Source organism: Rattus rattus, chromosome 6, assembly GCF_011064425.1.
Source record: "Rattus rattus isolate New Zealand chromosome 6, Rrattus_CSIRO_v1, whole genome shotgun sequence".
Lineage (NCBI taxonomy): Eukaryota > Metazoa > Chordata > Mammalia > Rodentia > Muridae > Rattus > Rattus rattus.
The window spans coordinates 31558217-31574524 of NC_046159.1; the positions used below are offsets into that span (position 1 = coordinate 31558217).

General features: G+C 42.5%; 1 pseudogene; it reads right to left on the bottom strand.

Moving 5' to 3' along the window:
- Positions 1 to 224: 224 nt before the first annotated feature.
- LOC116904634 lies at positions 225 to 625 on the bottom strand (annotated as a pseudogene).
- Positions 626 to 16308: the final 15683 nt, after the last annotated feature.

Below are 16308 nucleotides of genomic sequence, written 5' to 3' on the forward strand. Positions count from 1 at the left end.
ATGCCAGTACCATAAGATGACCAACAAGAACAGCAGTAGCAGTGGAGTACAGGCAGCTGGAGCCTAGAAGACAAGCTGTGTGCTACAAAGGGCAAAGCTGGAGATGTGACCAAAGCCCTTGGAGGAGCCCAGGAGATCGTGAGGATTCCAGACACCGGGCAGTTAGAGTTGACTGCTTTTTTATTATACAGTCCATGAAGGCTTTTTTATTTATGCTTACATTTCTAGAAAAAGAATCCCAGGATTTTCCCTCCTGTATGTTTTCATCCTGCTAGTTCATGGTCCATGATGCCAGCTAAAGTTGTCAGTACAATGAGACCAAACTGACACGGGACCAGATTGTTCTACCATTTTTCTAGGTCCTTGAGTTACACATCCAATCTAGGGCTAATCACACCACACTTGTTCAACCTGCCTGTGAGATTCACAATGACTCTCCCAGCTCTGTGATCATCAGTGATCTCAAATTACTAATGTAACCATGCTTCATCATCACAGTTAGGAACCAATCGATGACTTTGGAACACGGCCTGATGAGAACCTGGCATTTGCCTCTCTTCTCAGCATTGTTGGTGTGCTTAAGAGCATCTGCCAGGACATTCATGAGCACCATGGTGACAGCACAGGAAGATGGCAGAAAAATTGATTTTGCTTTGGATTGGGACTGTTCCCTGATATTTTTTCCTCTTGAAGTATTTTAGTGGAGTCCACAGTAAAGAGACTTTTTGAATTTAAAGATTTTGAATTTTTAAAAATATTAGATATTTTAAAGGAATTGAAATTTTACTATGTAAAGACTGTGGGACTTTTAAAGTTATTTAGATCTTGGGGATGAATAAGAAAGTAAGGGTTAAGGATTAATAGTGATGTGTTTGTGTGTCAAGTTAACAAGGGATCAATTGTATTGACTGGTTTGTGTGTCTACTTGACACAAGCTTTAGTTATCACAGAGAAAGGAGCCTCCCTTTAGGAAATACCTCCATGAGATCTAGCTGTAAGGCATTTTCTCAATTTGTGATCAAGGGTGGGAGGGCCCATTGTGGGTGGTGCCATCTCTGGGCTCGTAGTCCTGGGTTCTATAAGAAAGCAAGCTGAGGGCTGGAGAGCTGGCTCGGGGGTTAAGAGCATGAGTGAGTGTTCTTCCAGAGGTCCTGAGTTCAATCCCCAGTAACCACATGGAAATTACATATGCTCATAACCATCTATAAAGGGCTCCTGTATTTATATAAATAAAATAAATGTATCTTTTAAAAAAAAAGAAAGAAAGAAAGCTGAGCAAGCCAGGGGAAGGAAGCCTCCATGGCTTCTGCATCAGCTCCTGCTTCCTGACCTGACTTCCTTTGGTGATGATCAACAATGTGGAAGTGTAAGCTGAATAAACCCTTTCCCCCCCGACTTGCTTCTTGATAATGATGTTTGTGCAGGAAGAGAAACCCTGACTAAGACACCACGTAAATGTAAAAGGAGAAAAAGACTCCACAAAGTTGTCCTCTGCCTTCCACACATGCACTGTCACATACTTGCCTCCAAAACACATCTTGCACACACACTCACACAAATACTAATAATTATGATGATGATGAAAATCAATAAGATAAAATTGTTTAAAATTTTTAAAAAATCAACAATGCTAAAACAAAATAGGTTATGAACATTGTATTAGTCAGGGTTCTCTGGACTCACAGAACTTATGGGTAGTCTCTATATAATAAGGGAATTTATTATGATGACTTACAGTCTGTAGTCCAACTCCCTAACAAAGGTCAGCTGTGAGTGGAAAGTCCAAGGATCTAGTAGTTGCTCAGTCCCACAAGGCTAGTAGATTCAAACACATGTGCTGGCAAGTAAATGGCAGGTGAAAGAGAGGGAATTTTCCTTCTTCCAATATCCTTATGTTGGTCTCCAGGAGAAGGTGTTGCCCATGCCTAAATCTACGACTTGTTCCAGGCTGACCTTGAACTCAAAGATCTCTTTGTCTTAGTCTCCTGGGATTCATAGCCACTATGCCTCAAGATCTCCACGCCAAGATCCAGGTCAGAAACCTGTGTCTCCCACCCTCAAGATCTGGATCACAGCTGAGCCTTCTGATTCTGGATTGTAGTTCATTTCAGATATAGTCAAGTTGACAACCAGGAATAGCCATTACAGACATGAAAGGAAGTAACTATAAATGGCTTTAAACCTCAACATAATGAGAAAAATAGATGCTGTTTTTTGTCCCCCACCTCCAAAGGTCAGTATGGCAGCAGTCAGTCTTCAGTGTGACATTGTTCAGGTGATGAGATCTTTATGAGATTGAATCTTTTTCAGGTGGTTAGATTACTAGAGCTCAACCTTCAAAAGAGATCAATGTAGTTCTCCAAGGACTCTGATTAATCCCCTGCCAAAAAAGAATTAAAAAGTTGCAATTGTAAGAGCAAATATGGTCTCGGAGTCCCTCTTGCTTCCAGTCTTGACAAGTGATCCCTTCCATATTGCTCTCACCATTGTGACACCATCTACCATAAGACCCTCACCAGAATGGGAAGGCCCAATCTGGAACTTTACACCTTCATAACTAAGATAAATAGACCTTCTTCCTTTATAAATACCCAGCCTCTGGCGTTTTGTTAAATGTCTCCATTCTTTTGTGAAATCCTAAATGTTGTGCCATTTGCAACACCCTCCCTGAACACACACCACCCATGGGTCAGGATGTAAAGGTTTTGATACTGATCCAATGCCTGTCTGCATACCACCATGTCCCCACCACTGTGATGCTAATAAATTCAAACACTGAAGCTGTAAGCAAGCCCCAATTAAAGGCTTCCTTTATAAGAGTTGTATTGGTCATGGAGAGCAATCAAGAAGGTAATTTAATCGTGACCAGTGGCCCATATGCACACATTCATGTGCACTTGCAGCCACCTGCACAAAAGATGCACAAAAGAGATGATGCAGAAAGAGCGCAATGTCTGGCATAAGCAAGAACATGTCTTTTGCATGTGCTCAAAGGACATGTGTGACAGCTTAGTGGCCATCATCCATAGGCAAGCACTCTACCATTGAGCTGTATCCCCAGCAAGCAGAAAGGTAGACCTCTGACTTTCCCAACTTGATTGTAAGGCTGTGTCTGCACTTCCTTGCAGTCACCAAGCTACTCCTTTACCTCAGAATATGTAAGAAATAAAAACCTCAGATACCCCTTTTGCTATTGTTTTTTTATTTCTCTCAATGGTTCTGATACTCAAGAAATTAACAGATATTTTTTTTTTGTTGTTGATCTAAACAGAGCTCTCTGGCCCTGACTGCTCCTGGAAAATTCCGGTACAGTTCTAAATATACTAATCTATAATTGTGACTCAATTTGGTTTACATTTAGAAAGCTCAGTATATGCATTTTGCACTCTGCCTTGACTGATTCACCCCTAGACCTGTCGACAGAGCCATCCCACCCACGCATCACATTCCTGCCAGACCTTAAAAGCAAGCTATAAGTGGTAGCTGATACCCAGGGCAGTCCTCAGGGTTACTGGCTTCTTATTGATGCTGACCCTACCCTGTGCCATAGAGCCTGGCTCTCTGTTCTTTGATTGATACCCCTGTGCCCCTTTGGGTGATGATGGTGGTAATAATGATCATTGTTTTTATTTTTTAATAGTGTTTGGGATGGGCCGTTGGGGAGTCTCAAGTAAATGTTAGTCATGAGAGCCTAGTAGGTCTTCAGGACTGTTCCTGCTTTAGTAGCCCTGACCCCACTGATCACTGGCTTACAGAGCACATAGGAGATGATCTAAGAACAAATGCAGGTGATGAACCTGAGCAGTAAAGCCAGTGAAGGGCTCTGTAGCTGCAATTCTTGGGCACATTCTCACAAGCATCTCAAGGAAATCTAAGTGGTGTATTCAAATAACACTAGCTTGCTATAATCGTGACATCGCTATCCTGAGAAGAATCCTGCAAAAGCTCCCGATGCCATTTCTTTCTGAAATCCAGCTTTCTCTGCCTTCAAATGGTGTCACTGTTCAAAATTGCCTTGCTGAGCTGATAATTTTCTCTTTTTTGCTGACGCCGGGTTGAATTGCAACCAAAGGGCTCTTAATTGATCCAGATTGAAGAAAACTAACTTGAATGATGAAATCTGGGCGTTTGTGGTCAGCTGTTAGGGGAGATATTTTTGGTGAGAGAATTCAAATCAAGTCAAATAACAAGGCCTTAGAAAGTAGAAATGCAGAGACAAATAAGAAACCATGTGCATGTTTGCTACAACGATGACATTTTTGCATTGACTTCATGTATAGCTATGAGGTTCTTGAGTCAGCACCATGCACTGTACTTTTATAGCTTTGGTATGTATTGGTGCTCCCAGCACACAAACCTCAACAAGTTGATTAAATGAGGTGGAGTCTTCCCCACCCCCACTTCCCTGACCATGAATTCATAATCTGGAGGCAAACTGACACAAACACACCAACACAGTAAGAGGCACAGTAGAATTAGATACAAGGCACTGTAAAACCAAAGAAGAGCACCGAACACTATGCCCGAAGAGATAAAAGGATATTACACTTTCACAGGAGAGATAGTTTTAGATCAGAGTGACTCTCATGCAAGCATGAGGGCCCGAGTTCAAGTCCCAGCTTCCACATAAAAAGCCAGGCGTGACTGAGCATGTCTAAAACTCTAGCGTTGGCAGATGGAGACTGATAGTTCCAGGAGCTTGCTGGCCAGCCAGCCTAGTTGAAAAGATAAAATTTCTGGTTCCGTGAGAAGTCCTGTTTCAAAGGCAATAAAGTTCTGATAACCTTTGCTGGTTCCTACATACAGGCACACACATCCTCACAGCCATGTGCATGCACTACACACACATAGATACAGAAAAGAAACATTCTACAACTGAGCTGGACTATAAGGATTAATAAGCTTGTGCTAATAAGGGAAGAGTTAGGCAATGGGAAGCATCAACAAAGTTACGATGGCAGAAACATGAGGATTTCAGAATAAGCAAATGTAAGTTAACTGAGCCATGAGCCTCCATGTCTTTTAAACAGAGTCTTGCTCTGTAGTGGTTATCTGTTTAGTACAGGCTCCGAATGCTAAGTGCTTCATACCCTTTTAAAAATAGTATTTCAAAACAGCCAACCTATGATGATGTAGGTGGGATATGAAGATAGGTAAGACCAAACGAACTTATCACTAGAACCAACTAGCGATAAATAGTTTAAAACGATAAAGTAGTGGCAACTGGGCCAGTACTGTGACTTAGTTGGTAGAGTGCTTGCTTATCATGCACAATAGGACCTTGGGTTCTGTCCTCAGCAGCACATATAACTGGTGGCACATTAAACATGATACCACACATCTATAATCTCAGCACTCAGGAGGCAGAGGTAGGAGGACCAGACATTCAAAGCTAGCCTTAGCAAGTTCATAGCCAGCCTGGCCTCACTGCCTCAGGAAAAAAAATACAAAAGACATGAACTGAAAAATGACTAGAGTGGCATAGTAACTCTGGATAGGGACACTAAGTCCATAGAGAACTAGATGGGAAGTGGGGAGGTATAAGGAAATGACCTAAATGACTTTTTAAAGACCCTGTGTAGCCCTAGGTGGTCTGCCTCTGTCTCCCTGAGTGCTGGAGTTAAAGATACTCACCACCATGCCCTGTCAGAAATTGATCTTAGAACCCACTCTTCCTTTCAAATACTAGTATATAGTTCTAGGACAGACCCTGCCTCAGCCCTTCCATTGTATCTTGTTCAGTCGACTTTATACCAGCTGCATGGTGATCCTGGAGTTCAGAGAAGCCTAAGGTTGTGCTCAAGTTCATTTAGTCAGTGACTAGCAAGGCGAGGAGTACAATCCAAGCAATTTTAACCCTTGAACTCACATTCACAGCATAAGACTTGTGTTTCTCTGGTGTTGAGTCACTTTGCTTTCCTTTGTCATGACGGCCTGCTGTCTCCAGGGCCTGAGGAATTAGGTCAAGCCACACAATGCCATCATGTGGTTTAGGTGTTCCTCTATGGTGAGCTGTACAGATGGACCTACTGTAGTTCTCTAAGCTGAGCCTCAGTCTGAATTGGCTACTGCAAGAAGGGTAGCACCCCTCCAGTTTTGGAGAACTCACAAGCATTACTATGATTGACTTTCACAGAGAAGGCGTCTCTGTGATGCCTTTCAAGTCCGTGTTACTGGTGAAAAAGCACCCGTTTAGCCATGTTTAACGAGAAATGATGTTTAAATGTGCCTTGTAGAGCAATGCTATGATGAATTTGAATCTATAACTGAAAGCTCTCAAGCAGCGGGGGGCAGTGGGGGGAACAGTAACAACTTCTAAACTAGCTGTCAAGAAATGTGGTAATTGGAGAAAAAATAAGCTTGAGGCATCAGTGTGATCACACCATTATGTAAACTGTTTCCTTCTCCTTCTGCTTCACCAAGAGGTGAAAGGACCCCGGTAGGCGAAGGAGCGTGTGCGTACCTCTCTGGCAGAGCGAGAACACTAAGGAGAGAGATCATTCCACCGGCCTGTGTCATCCTGTAATGACAAACAGGCGAGTGATCAGAAACCGTGACTAGTGGGAGTTGAAGTCTCTGGGAAGATGTTTCATGTCACCCCCATTTAAAGCATGTCTAGCATGGGTAAGCTCTGAGAAGACATCACCCAAGGATACTACAGAACATTTCAAAAATATCATCTGTCCAGCAGCCACAGTAGCTCTCAGTTCTGACCTCTCCTGTCACATCTGACCTGACATTAAAAGCAAAGTGGTGTGCACGTGACCTTGGTGAAGGTCGTGGAATAAGGAAGTGGCAGAATTAGGGCTTATTTTTCAAGCTATTTATGGCTTGTATTTGCAGGTGATTTTTAACAGTTTTTTTTTTAAACTTTACTTCATTTTATACAAATGGGTGTTTTGCCTACATGCATGTCTGCATACTTGTGTGCCTGATGCCTGTAGAGGCCAGAAGAAGACATTGGATCCCCTGGAGTCAAGGGTAGTTTTGAGTTGCTGTGTAGGCGTTAGAAACAGAACCTGAGTCCTCTGGAAAAGCAATTAGTGCCTTTAACCACTGAGCCATCTCTATTAAATTCAAATTTTTCATTAACCTTAAAAGGATGCCTAACTATAGCCTCAATCAGTCTTTCAGCAAGGTAGAGGTAAATAGGTAAGAGGTAATTTGTTGATCTAATACTCACATCTCCGTTTTTTCTTTTTTTTTTTTTTTTGATTGAATATTTTCTTTACTTACATTTCAAATGTTATCCACTTTCCCAGTTTCCTCTCTAGAATCCCCCTATCCCTTCCCCGCTCCCCCTGCCTCTACAAGAGTGTTCACCCATCCACTCCCTCCCATCTCCCCACCCTGGCATTCCCCTACACAGGGGCATTGAGCTTTCACAGGGCCAAGGGCCTCTCCTACCATCGATGCCTAATAAGGCCAGCCTCTGCTACATATGTGGTTGGCACCGTAGGTCCCTCCATGTGTACTCTTTGGTTGGTGGTTTAGTCTCTGGGAGCTCCGGGGGGTCTGGTTGGTTGATATTGTTGTTCTTCCTATGGGGTTGAAAACCCCTTCAGCTTCTTCAGTCATTTCTCTAACTCCTCCATTGAAGGCCCCCTTTTCAGTCTAATGGTTGGTTGAGAGCATCTGACTCTGTATTTCTCAGGTTCTGGCAGAGCCTCTCAGGAGACAGCTTTATCAGGCTCCTGCCAACAAGCACTTCTTGGCACCCACAATATTATCTGGGTTTGGTGACTGTATATGAAATGGATCCCCAGGTGGGGCAGTCTCTGGATGGCCTTTCCTTCAGTCTCTGCTCCACACTTTGTCTCTGTATTTCCTCCTGTGAATATTTTGTTCTCCCTTCTAAGGACAACTGAAGCATCCACTCTTTGGTCTTCCAACTTCTTGAGCTTCATGTGGTCTGTGGATAGATCTCCATTTTCCATCTCTCACCTTTCCCATCTTCCCCCTGCATTGAGACTCATCTCAGTCTCTCCTCTCCCCTCGTTCCCTCTCTCCACTGAAACCCTGCTCTCAGGAAAGGCATTCATATTAACACACAACTATGGAGCCATAGGGTTTTGACAAAGAAGAGTAGCTTGTGTTGAGAGATGAATATTCAATGGCAGAACTTCAGTGATGACGCCGTAGAGGGAAAGTGCGCCTGAGAAAGCCACGTCTTTCTAACTGATCTCTGGAAGGAGCTACCAAGGTGCATTATGATTCAGATCACTGTCAGGAATCACACTGGCACAATAATTATCTGCGCGTGGATTGCTCATGTGCATGCATTGGATGCTGTGCCTCATAATCTCCTGCTTAATGTGTAGTGTCCAGCGGCACCTCCTCCACATGGGAGTAGCCGAGGCCCATTTGCCCTGGTCAGGCCTGGCCTCCTAAATGTTCCATGGCCCTCAAAATAGCCACTGCAAGCTAGGGGCCGAGCCCTTAAAACATGAACCTATAGAGTACTTTTCAGAGTCAAGCCTTAACAATCATCCACTAAACCTCATATTCCCCATCTGTGATCATGAGAAATAAAAACACTACTTCACAGTATTGAAGAAACTCACAAAACATCAGTACATGGGAAAGTTCAGTCAGTACTGGTTATAACCACTGCCTTCTGCTACACGGTGGCCACCTGTTTGCCCGCCAGCAGCCTGTCCTCTGTTGGGTGAACACTCTTGCTGTGAAGTTTAGGGATGAAGCTTCCATTAAAGTTTACTAGTTATCTAACTGACTCAGAGAGACTTTTATGTCCAAAACAATTGGGAGTCTGATGAGAAAAGGAAAAAAAAACACTTTCTTTCTTAAACAAATGGAGCTTTAATATTCTAACTTTTCACCCCAGCCTGTTTGAGTCACTGAAATTAATTGAGTTTGAATATTGAAAGAAGCAAATTATCCTCTCCATGTTTTCATAATCAGCTCCCCTGAAAGTATTTTTAAAGAGAAATCAGTATGTCACACCTGGTCAGCATTATAACACAATTAGTTCTTAAATTAACGAGAAGAAAAAGCATCACATTTTATTAAGTCATCTTGGAAAAAAAATGTTGTGTTCTGGCAGCTCAATTGCTTGTGATAATTTTAGTTCTCGCTGTTCAATACAGATCACATCCCAAAAAAAGCCTACATAAAATTGCATGTTTTGTACCACAGAGATGTATGTGCATCTGTGTTTATTGCTGCAGGATTCATAAAAGCTCAGTAGTCGGGCCAGTCTAGATGCCTATCGAGAGGTGAATAAAGGCAGCATGGTACCTAGTAAAACCTTTCAGGCTGAAAATAAAAATGCAGAAGCATTGCAGAACATGGAGATAATTGGGAATCATCATGTTCATCTGATCCTTGACTTTTCCTGACAGAGTGAACATGAGTCAGTTGAAGTACTGAAGACAGACCAAATAAATAAATGTCATCCTACCCAAGTCCAGCCTTGGGAACCAGTGAATTTATTGGGTTACTTACATGAATTTGACAGCTGCATCACACCCCAACACGGATGGCAGCTTGTGAAATCTACATATCCACCCCACTTGCAGGCAACTCCACCAAGGAGTCTCTTCTTCCCTGGCAATTGTTTGCTGCTTATGTAACCCCGGGTATGACCGCATCAGTCTTTTTTTTTTTTTAAAGATTTATTTATTTATTTTCTGTATATCAATATACCAGTATGCTATCACTGTCTTCAGACACACCAGAAGAGGGAATTCGATCCCATTACAGATGACTGTAAGCCATCACGTGGTTGCTGGGACTTGAACTCAGGACCTTTGGAAGAGCAGTCGCTACTCTTAACCATTGAGCCATCTCTCCAGCCCCACCCCCATCAGTCTTGTAATTCACTGTGCTTTCTGTATCTTGTGTGTTGTTAGCTTCTTGAGCCCTGTGACTTCCCTCCTCTCTCCAGGAGGAAATGCTTCAATTTGGAGGAAATAGCTACACAACATAAGAAAAGAAGCTAGACTCAGAATAAGTACTGCATGTTTTTTCTCATATGGACAATCCAGGCTAAGGAGTGGGGGCAGGAAATATCTCAGTGGGTAAGAACAAGCATGAGGACATGAATCTAAATTCCTAGTATCTATATGAAAACCCACGCATGCCTGTAATCCCAACACTAGGTTACGGCGATGGGGCAGGGGAGGTGCAGAGACAGGAGGGTCACACAGGGTTTTTGAGCTGACTGCCAGTCTAGCCAATGAACCAGTTTCATCTGAAGAGGAAGAGAATTTAAGGAGGGAAGGCAAACTATTGGGGGCTAAGTGAGAGGACCAGCAAGAGGAGAGCATGAGGATAAGGAACTAGTGGAGTAAGGGATAAATAAGTTCAAAATATAGTTATACATAAAGACACCATACACACACACACACACACACACACACACACACACACACACACACACACAACCATAATGGAACCCTAATTGTATGTATATTTCAGTTGTATCTTTTGTCCATCAAAAATTAAAAATATCCCTGATTGCTTGAGCATTTTACAAGATCATTGCCTTCTTTTGTGTCTCCTTTCTTTAACATACCAGTAAGTGGGTTATAAAAATAGAGAACAAAAAGGAAAAGAAATCCCCAAACTCTTCATCCACTACCCAAAGCAGACACCCGCAGGGTGTTTTTCATCTCTCCACACTTCAGAATGGTCACCTCATCTTGTCTTTCTTCCTCCTTGTTATCTCCGAGACTCGGAATCTCTCCAACATAGGGGCACTAGACTTGGGTCAAGTTCTCTTATCTGACCTAAAAACAAGAACCAGCAGCATCAGTATCACATGAAAACTTATTAGAAATGCAGAATCTCGGGCCCTCCCCAGACCCATGAATCAGAATTTTCATTTTAATAAGATACCTGGGTAATCATATATACATAAAGTTTGAGACATAGCTGTGATAGTCTTTAGTTTTCTTTTATTTTATGTGGGTTTTTGACCTTGTTTTTAACGCAGGGTCTCACTACATATCCCTGGCTGGCCTGGAACTTACAGAAGACCACCTATCTCTGCCGCTTCCCACATGCTGGGATAAAAGCTCTGCCTATATAGCGAGCTACCATGCCTATATGGTGGTTAGCTTTAACTGTCAACTTGACACAATCTAGAGTCACCTGGGAAGGGACCCTTAGTGAAAGATCGTCTAGATCTGCCATGTCCATGGGGAATTGTCTTGATTATGTCAACTGAGGTGGCAAGACCACTGTGCGTTGTACCATTCCCTAAGCTAGAGACACTAAGCTGTGAAAGAGTAGAGAAAGCAAGCTGACCGTGCATGCATTAATTATTCTCTGCTTTTCGACTGTGGATACAATGATGTGACTAGCTGCTTCATGTTCCTGCTGCTTTGATTTCTCCATTGTAATAGACTATAACCTGATTTTATGAGCCAAATAAACCCATTCTCCTTTAAATTGCTTTCATGGGGATATTTTATCACATCAAAAGAAAAGAAGTGAAGGTAATTTCTCAAAGCCACAGGGGCTAATCAGTATGATCCTTAGACAGGCTTTGAATGGTTCTGTCTTTATTTCCTCGTGTCCTACATGGCCTTTCCCCAATCCAACCTAAAGGTTAAAAATGAAAGACTCTAACAAGTAGTCTGCATTCCTCTCTCCCTTGAAACCACGCAACAGCACCTGTAATGGACATGTTTTCCTAGTCGAATCTCTAATAGTTGTTATTATTATTATTGTAGCTGACTTGGGTTGTCTGTGTTTGGGAGGTGTGCTTTGGTCGACCTCCTTCCTGGTTTGGAAACACCCACTCACTCTTCAGCTCTTAATGGAAAGCAAAGATGGATTCACGAGATAGATGCTAAATGGCCCAGATGCACTCTGTCTCAGCCTTTCTGGCAACTAGAGCATGAACACATAACTTGTAATTGTCCAGGCCAATCTTCAAGGGATTTTGAATCTGGAGTTAGTGATAGAAAGAAGAAAACACAGTCAATCAGTCCCAACCCAATTTCTAGGGGTGAAAATGTAGAGGTGACCAGAGCTGGAAGTGTAGACTGCCTGAACCAGAGCATCGATGTTCAGCAGTGACAGCAATGATAATACCAATGGGGTAATCCCAAGGCTAATTTTTGTGTGTCATTCTGGCTCTGTTTTTTCTTTTGTTCTTCACATCTTCCAATCCTGGATCTTTAGCCTTGTGGTAGTTCAATGAGCTCTCAAGAGTCCTTGGCTTAATTCACTTCTTACTGATATCATCAGCCCTCCATATATATGGGTTCTGCATAGATAGATAGATAGATAGATAGATAGATAGATAGATAGATAGGTAGATAGATAGATAGATATGCAAATTCACTTACCTAGACTGAAAATATTAAAAAAGCAATTTCATTTATTGAATATGTAATGTAATTTTTCTACTGTTAGTATTCCAGAGCAAATATACCACAATTCTACTAAATATCAACAGTGTTCCCATTGCTGTGATAAAAACCATGAATAAAAGCAACTTATGGAGGGAGGGGTTTATCTGACTCACAGGTTACAGTCTGTCATCAAGAAAAGCCAGGGAAGGAGCTCAGGGCAGGAACTGAAGCAGAGATCACGGAAGAACACTGTTGCTGGCTTGTTTTCTTTGGTTTGCTCAGCTACCTCTCTTTATACCTCAGTAGATAGTAGTTGGTATCACCTACTATCAATCAGCAAAGTCGCAGGCCAATCGGATAGAGATAATTTCTTAATAGAGAGTCCTTCTTCCCAGATATGTCTATGTTTGAGTCAAATCTCAAACAAACAAAAAACTAACAAGAAGAGGTGTCCACAGTAGTCCTGGAACCAATCCCCAATGAACATCCAGGGTGGTTTCTGTTGTTTATTTGAGTTTTAAGGCTTGTCTACCTGTCCATAAAAATCAGTCTAGCTTCTTTTAAAATTTGATTTACTTAATTATGTATTATGTGAAGGTATGTACACATGTGTTAGGTGACCACAGAGGCCAAAAGGAGACATCAGATGCCCTGGAATTAGAGTCATCTGAGCCAATTTTGAGTCATCTGACATGAGTGCTAGGGACCAAACTCAGGACCTCTGTAAGAGCTCTTAACCTCCGAGCCATCTCTCCAACCCAAATCTAAACCTCTTGACCTGACTACAAAGCCCTTTATTTTCTGTTAGTGGTGTCTCTAATTTTAGGAGTACCACACAATAGGTTTTATGTACATTTGCCTAGAATGTGTACTCATGTGTATGTGCATGTTTATGTGTGTGAAAGCCAGAGGACAAGTCTTGGGTTCGATGCTCAGATGTTGTCTACCTATTTTTCAAAGACTTTTTTCATTTTGTGTGTATAAATGTTTTGCCTATATGTATGTGTATGCATCACATGTATGCAGTTTCTACGAGGTCAGAAGAAGGCAACCGATCCCCTACAACTGGAGTTACACATGCTTGTGAGCCACAATTTGGATGCTGGGGACTGAACCTGGGTCCTCTGCAAGAGCAGCAAATGCTCAAAACTGCTGAATCATCTCTTTAGCCCCATGTCTACCTGTTGTTGTTGTTGTCGTCGTCATCATTGTTGTCATTGCCGTTGTTTAAGACAAAGTCTCTCACTGGCCTGGGACTTACCTAGTTAGCTGGCCAGTGAGCCCAAGGGACTTACCTGCTTCTGCCTTCCAGCACAGGGATTACACATGTGCCACCGCACAGAGATTTTTACATAAGTTCTAGAAGTAGAATGTATACCCTTGTGCTTGCAAGGTGGGCACTTTACCAAGTTATCTCACACGCTCCCAACATATGCTTGACGATTTACATAAATTTTCTTGGATTTCAGCTTTCTTCTTTGTAGATAGGGATAATGATACCTTCTATACCTGTCTTATGGGTTTGTTGGGAGGACCCAGTGAGAAGTGTAGTTTCCAGTGAGTAGAAAATACACATCAGATATGAGCTGGGGAGCACTGTACGGGTAGTGATGTGCTCCTCTGATGTTGGTCTCCTTGGAATCTTTCTCCATTAGAGGTGGGGTTGAGGATGTGGGGGTTGGGTGATGAGAATGGCAAGGACTAGATCCAGGGGGCCAAACGAATGATTACAGTGACACGGAATTCCATCCAATGCTGCTTCTGGGTATGCTGGAAGCAGGAAAGAGACTATTTGCTATTCAGCCCCAATACCCCTCCAGTTATGGAAGGGTTATAGACAACAGTTTTTCTCCCCAAAATTTATGTAGCTTCCTTCAAAGAATGTCTCATTCTATCACCTGGGTTTTTCTTGGGTTTATCTCTACTGGCAAGCAAGTGAATTCAGAAAGCTCACAGGGTAGCTCTATGGCATTGTCTCATTGAATCCCCTCAGCATGAAATATGTCTCATAATTCTTTTTCATAGATGACCTCATGTGGGCTCAATGGGTTGATGGCATGGCCAAAGTATCAGAGCTAGAAAATGGCAGAGCCATAGTGTGATCCCATAGCTGTTGGACTCCAGGCCAGTGTTCTTTCTCTGGGGACATACCTGGTTCCACAGCCTCAAATTCAGATCTTAGTGTCAGTGTTTACACAAATTCCATGACTTTTGTGACTGTAGTCATTGGTTTCATGTCTCAAATAAGTTTATGAGGCCACAGACAGAACAGAGTACAATCGTGGAGTTATTCCACAAAGTCCAAAAGTTTGGAGGAGGAGGAGGAAGAGGGAGGAGGAGGAGGAGGAGGAGGAGGAGGAGGAGGAGGAGGAGGAGGAGGAGGAGGAGGAGGAGGAGGAGGCCAGGTCTAGATTTGAGGAGTTGGCCTTTGAGCTGTTTCCCAGCTTCCAGACCCTTCAGTGCACAGAGGATAAAAGATGGCTTTCCCCACATACATAAAGTGTAAGAAGAGGAGGAGAGGGCTGAGAATACGGCTCAGTAGTGGAGTGTCTACCTAGAATAAATAAGTGAGGCCCGAGAGTCAATCCCCAGGAGAGAGAGAGAGAGAGAGAGAGAGAGAGAGAGAGAGAGAGAGAGAATATCAACCTGTTCTCTTTGCCTGCCAAAGAGACAGAGTGAAAAGGTACACATTTGTGACCCAGATTAAAGCCCTCGCCAGAACCCAATCACAACAACTCCCTGATAGCAGATTTCCAGACTCTAAAGCTGTGAGAAAATGAATTTTCATTGTTTAAACCACACAATCTAAGGTGTTTTTCTAGGACATCTAACGCCAACTAAGATGCATTTCAACTGTTAATTTCTGTGTGTCAAGTTGCCTGGGCCACAGAGTGCCAAGATTGGTTGAGTACTATTTCTTCTGAGGGGTCTATGAAGCTATTTCTGGGTATGAGTTGCATTTGAATAGACAGATTAAGTAAGACAAAGTGCCTTTCCAGTGTGGGTTGGCTCATCCAATCTATTAAAGGTCTTAAAAGGATAAAATGACAAGCAAAAAGGAACTCTTTCTCACTAATGTCTTCAGCAACATTAGTTTCCACTTTTGAACTCAGATCAAACTAAAGCTTATACCAATGACAATCCTGATTCCAGCCTTCATAACTGTCAGCAATAAACCTTTGTTGTTTTTAAGTTGTTCTGTTGTGGGATTTTGTTATAGCATTCATCCACAGCTAAGGCACATACTGAAAACTAGATCATGGCTATAGGTTTGTTTTTTACCAGTTTTTTAAAAATGCATGCACAGGGAGAGAGTAAGGAATAAGAATTTTCCAAGCTGCACCCTTAGTGTCATATCTCATATCCATCATGGAGGACTGGATAGGCATGAACAAGCCCCCACATGAATACATTTTCTAAGCTAAAGCCTGAAAGGACCATCTGGTTGGCCCAACAGAAGACTGGCTAAGAATAAATGGCTGAGGCCAGATGCATGATTTGTTACTTGTTTGTCTTAGTTAGAATTTTTATTGCTGCAATGAAACACCATGACCAAAAAGCAAGTTGGGGAGGAAACGGTTTATTTGGCTTATACTTCCATATTGCTGTTCATTATTGAAAGAAGTCCAGACAGGAACTCAAACAGCAAGATCCCAGAGGCAGGAGCTGTTTCAAAAGCTGATAGAGGTGTTCTGCTTACTGGCTTGCTCAGCCTTCTTTCTTATAGAACCCAGGACTACCAGCCCAGGAATAGCACCACCTACAGTGGGCTGCCTGCCCCCTCCACCCCCCATTATTTACTAAATGAGAAAATGCCTTAAAGGGGGATCTCATGGAGACCTTTCCTCAACTGAAAATCCTTCCTCTCTGATGATTTTAGCTTATATCAAGTTGACATAAAGCCAGACAGTACACCATTTCTCCATTCATCTGGTCACTGTGTAGTCCAGACCTTCATGGACTAGCAGTTCCTCAGTGTCTT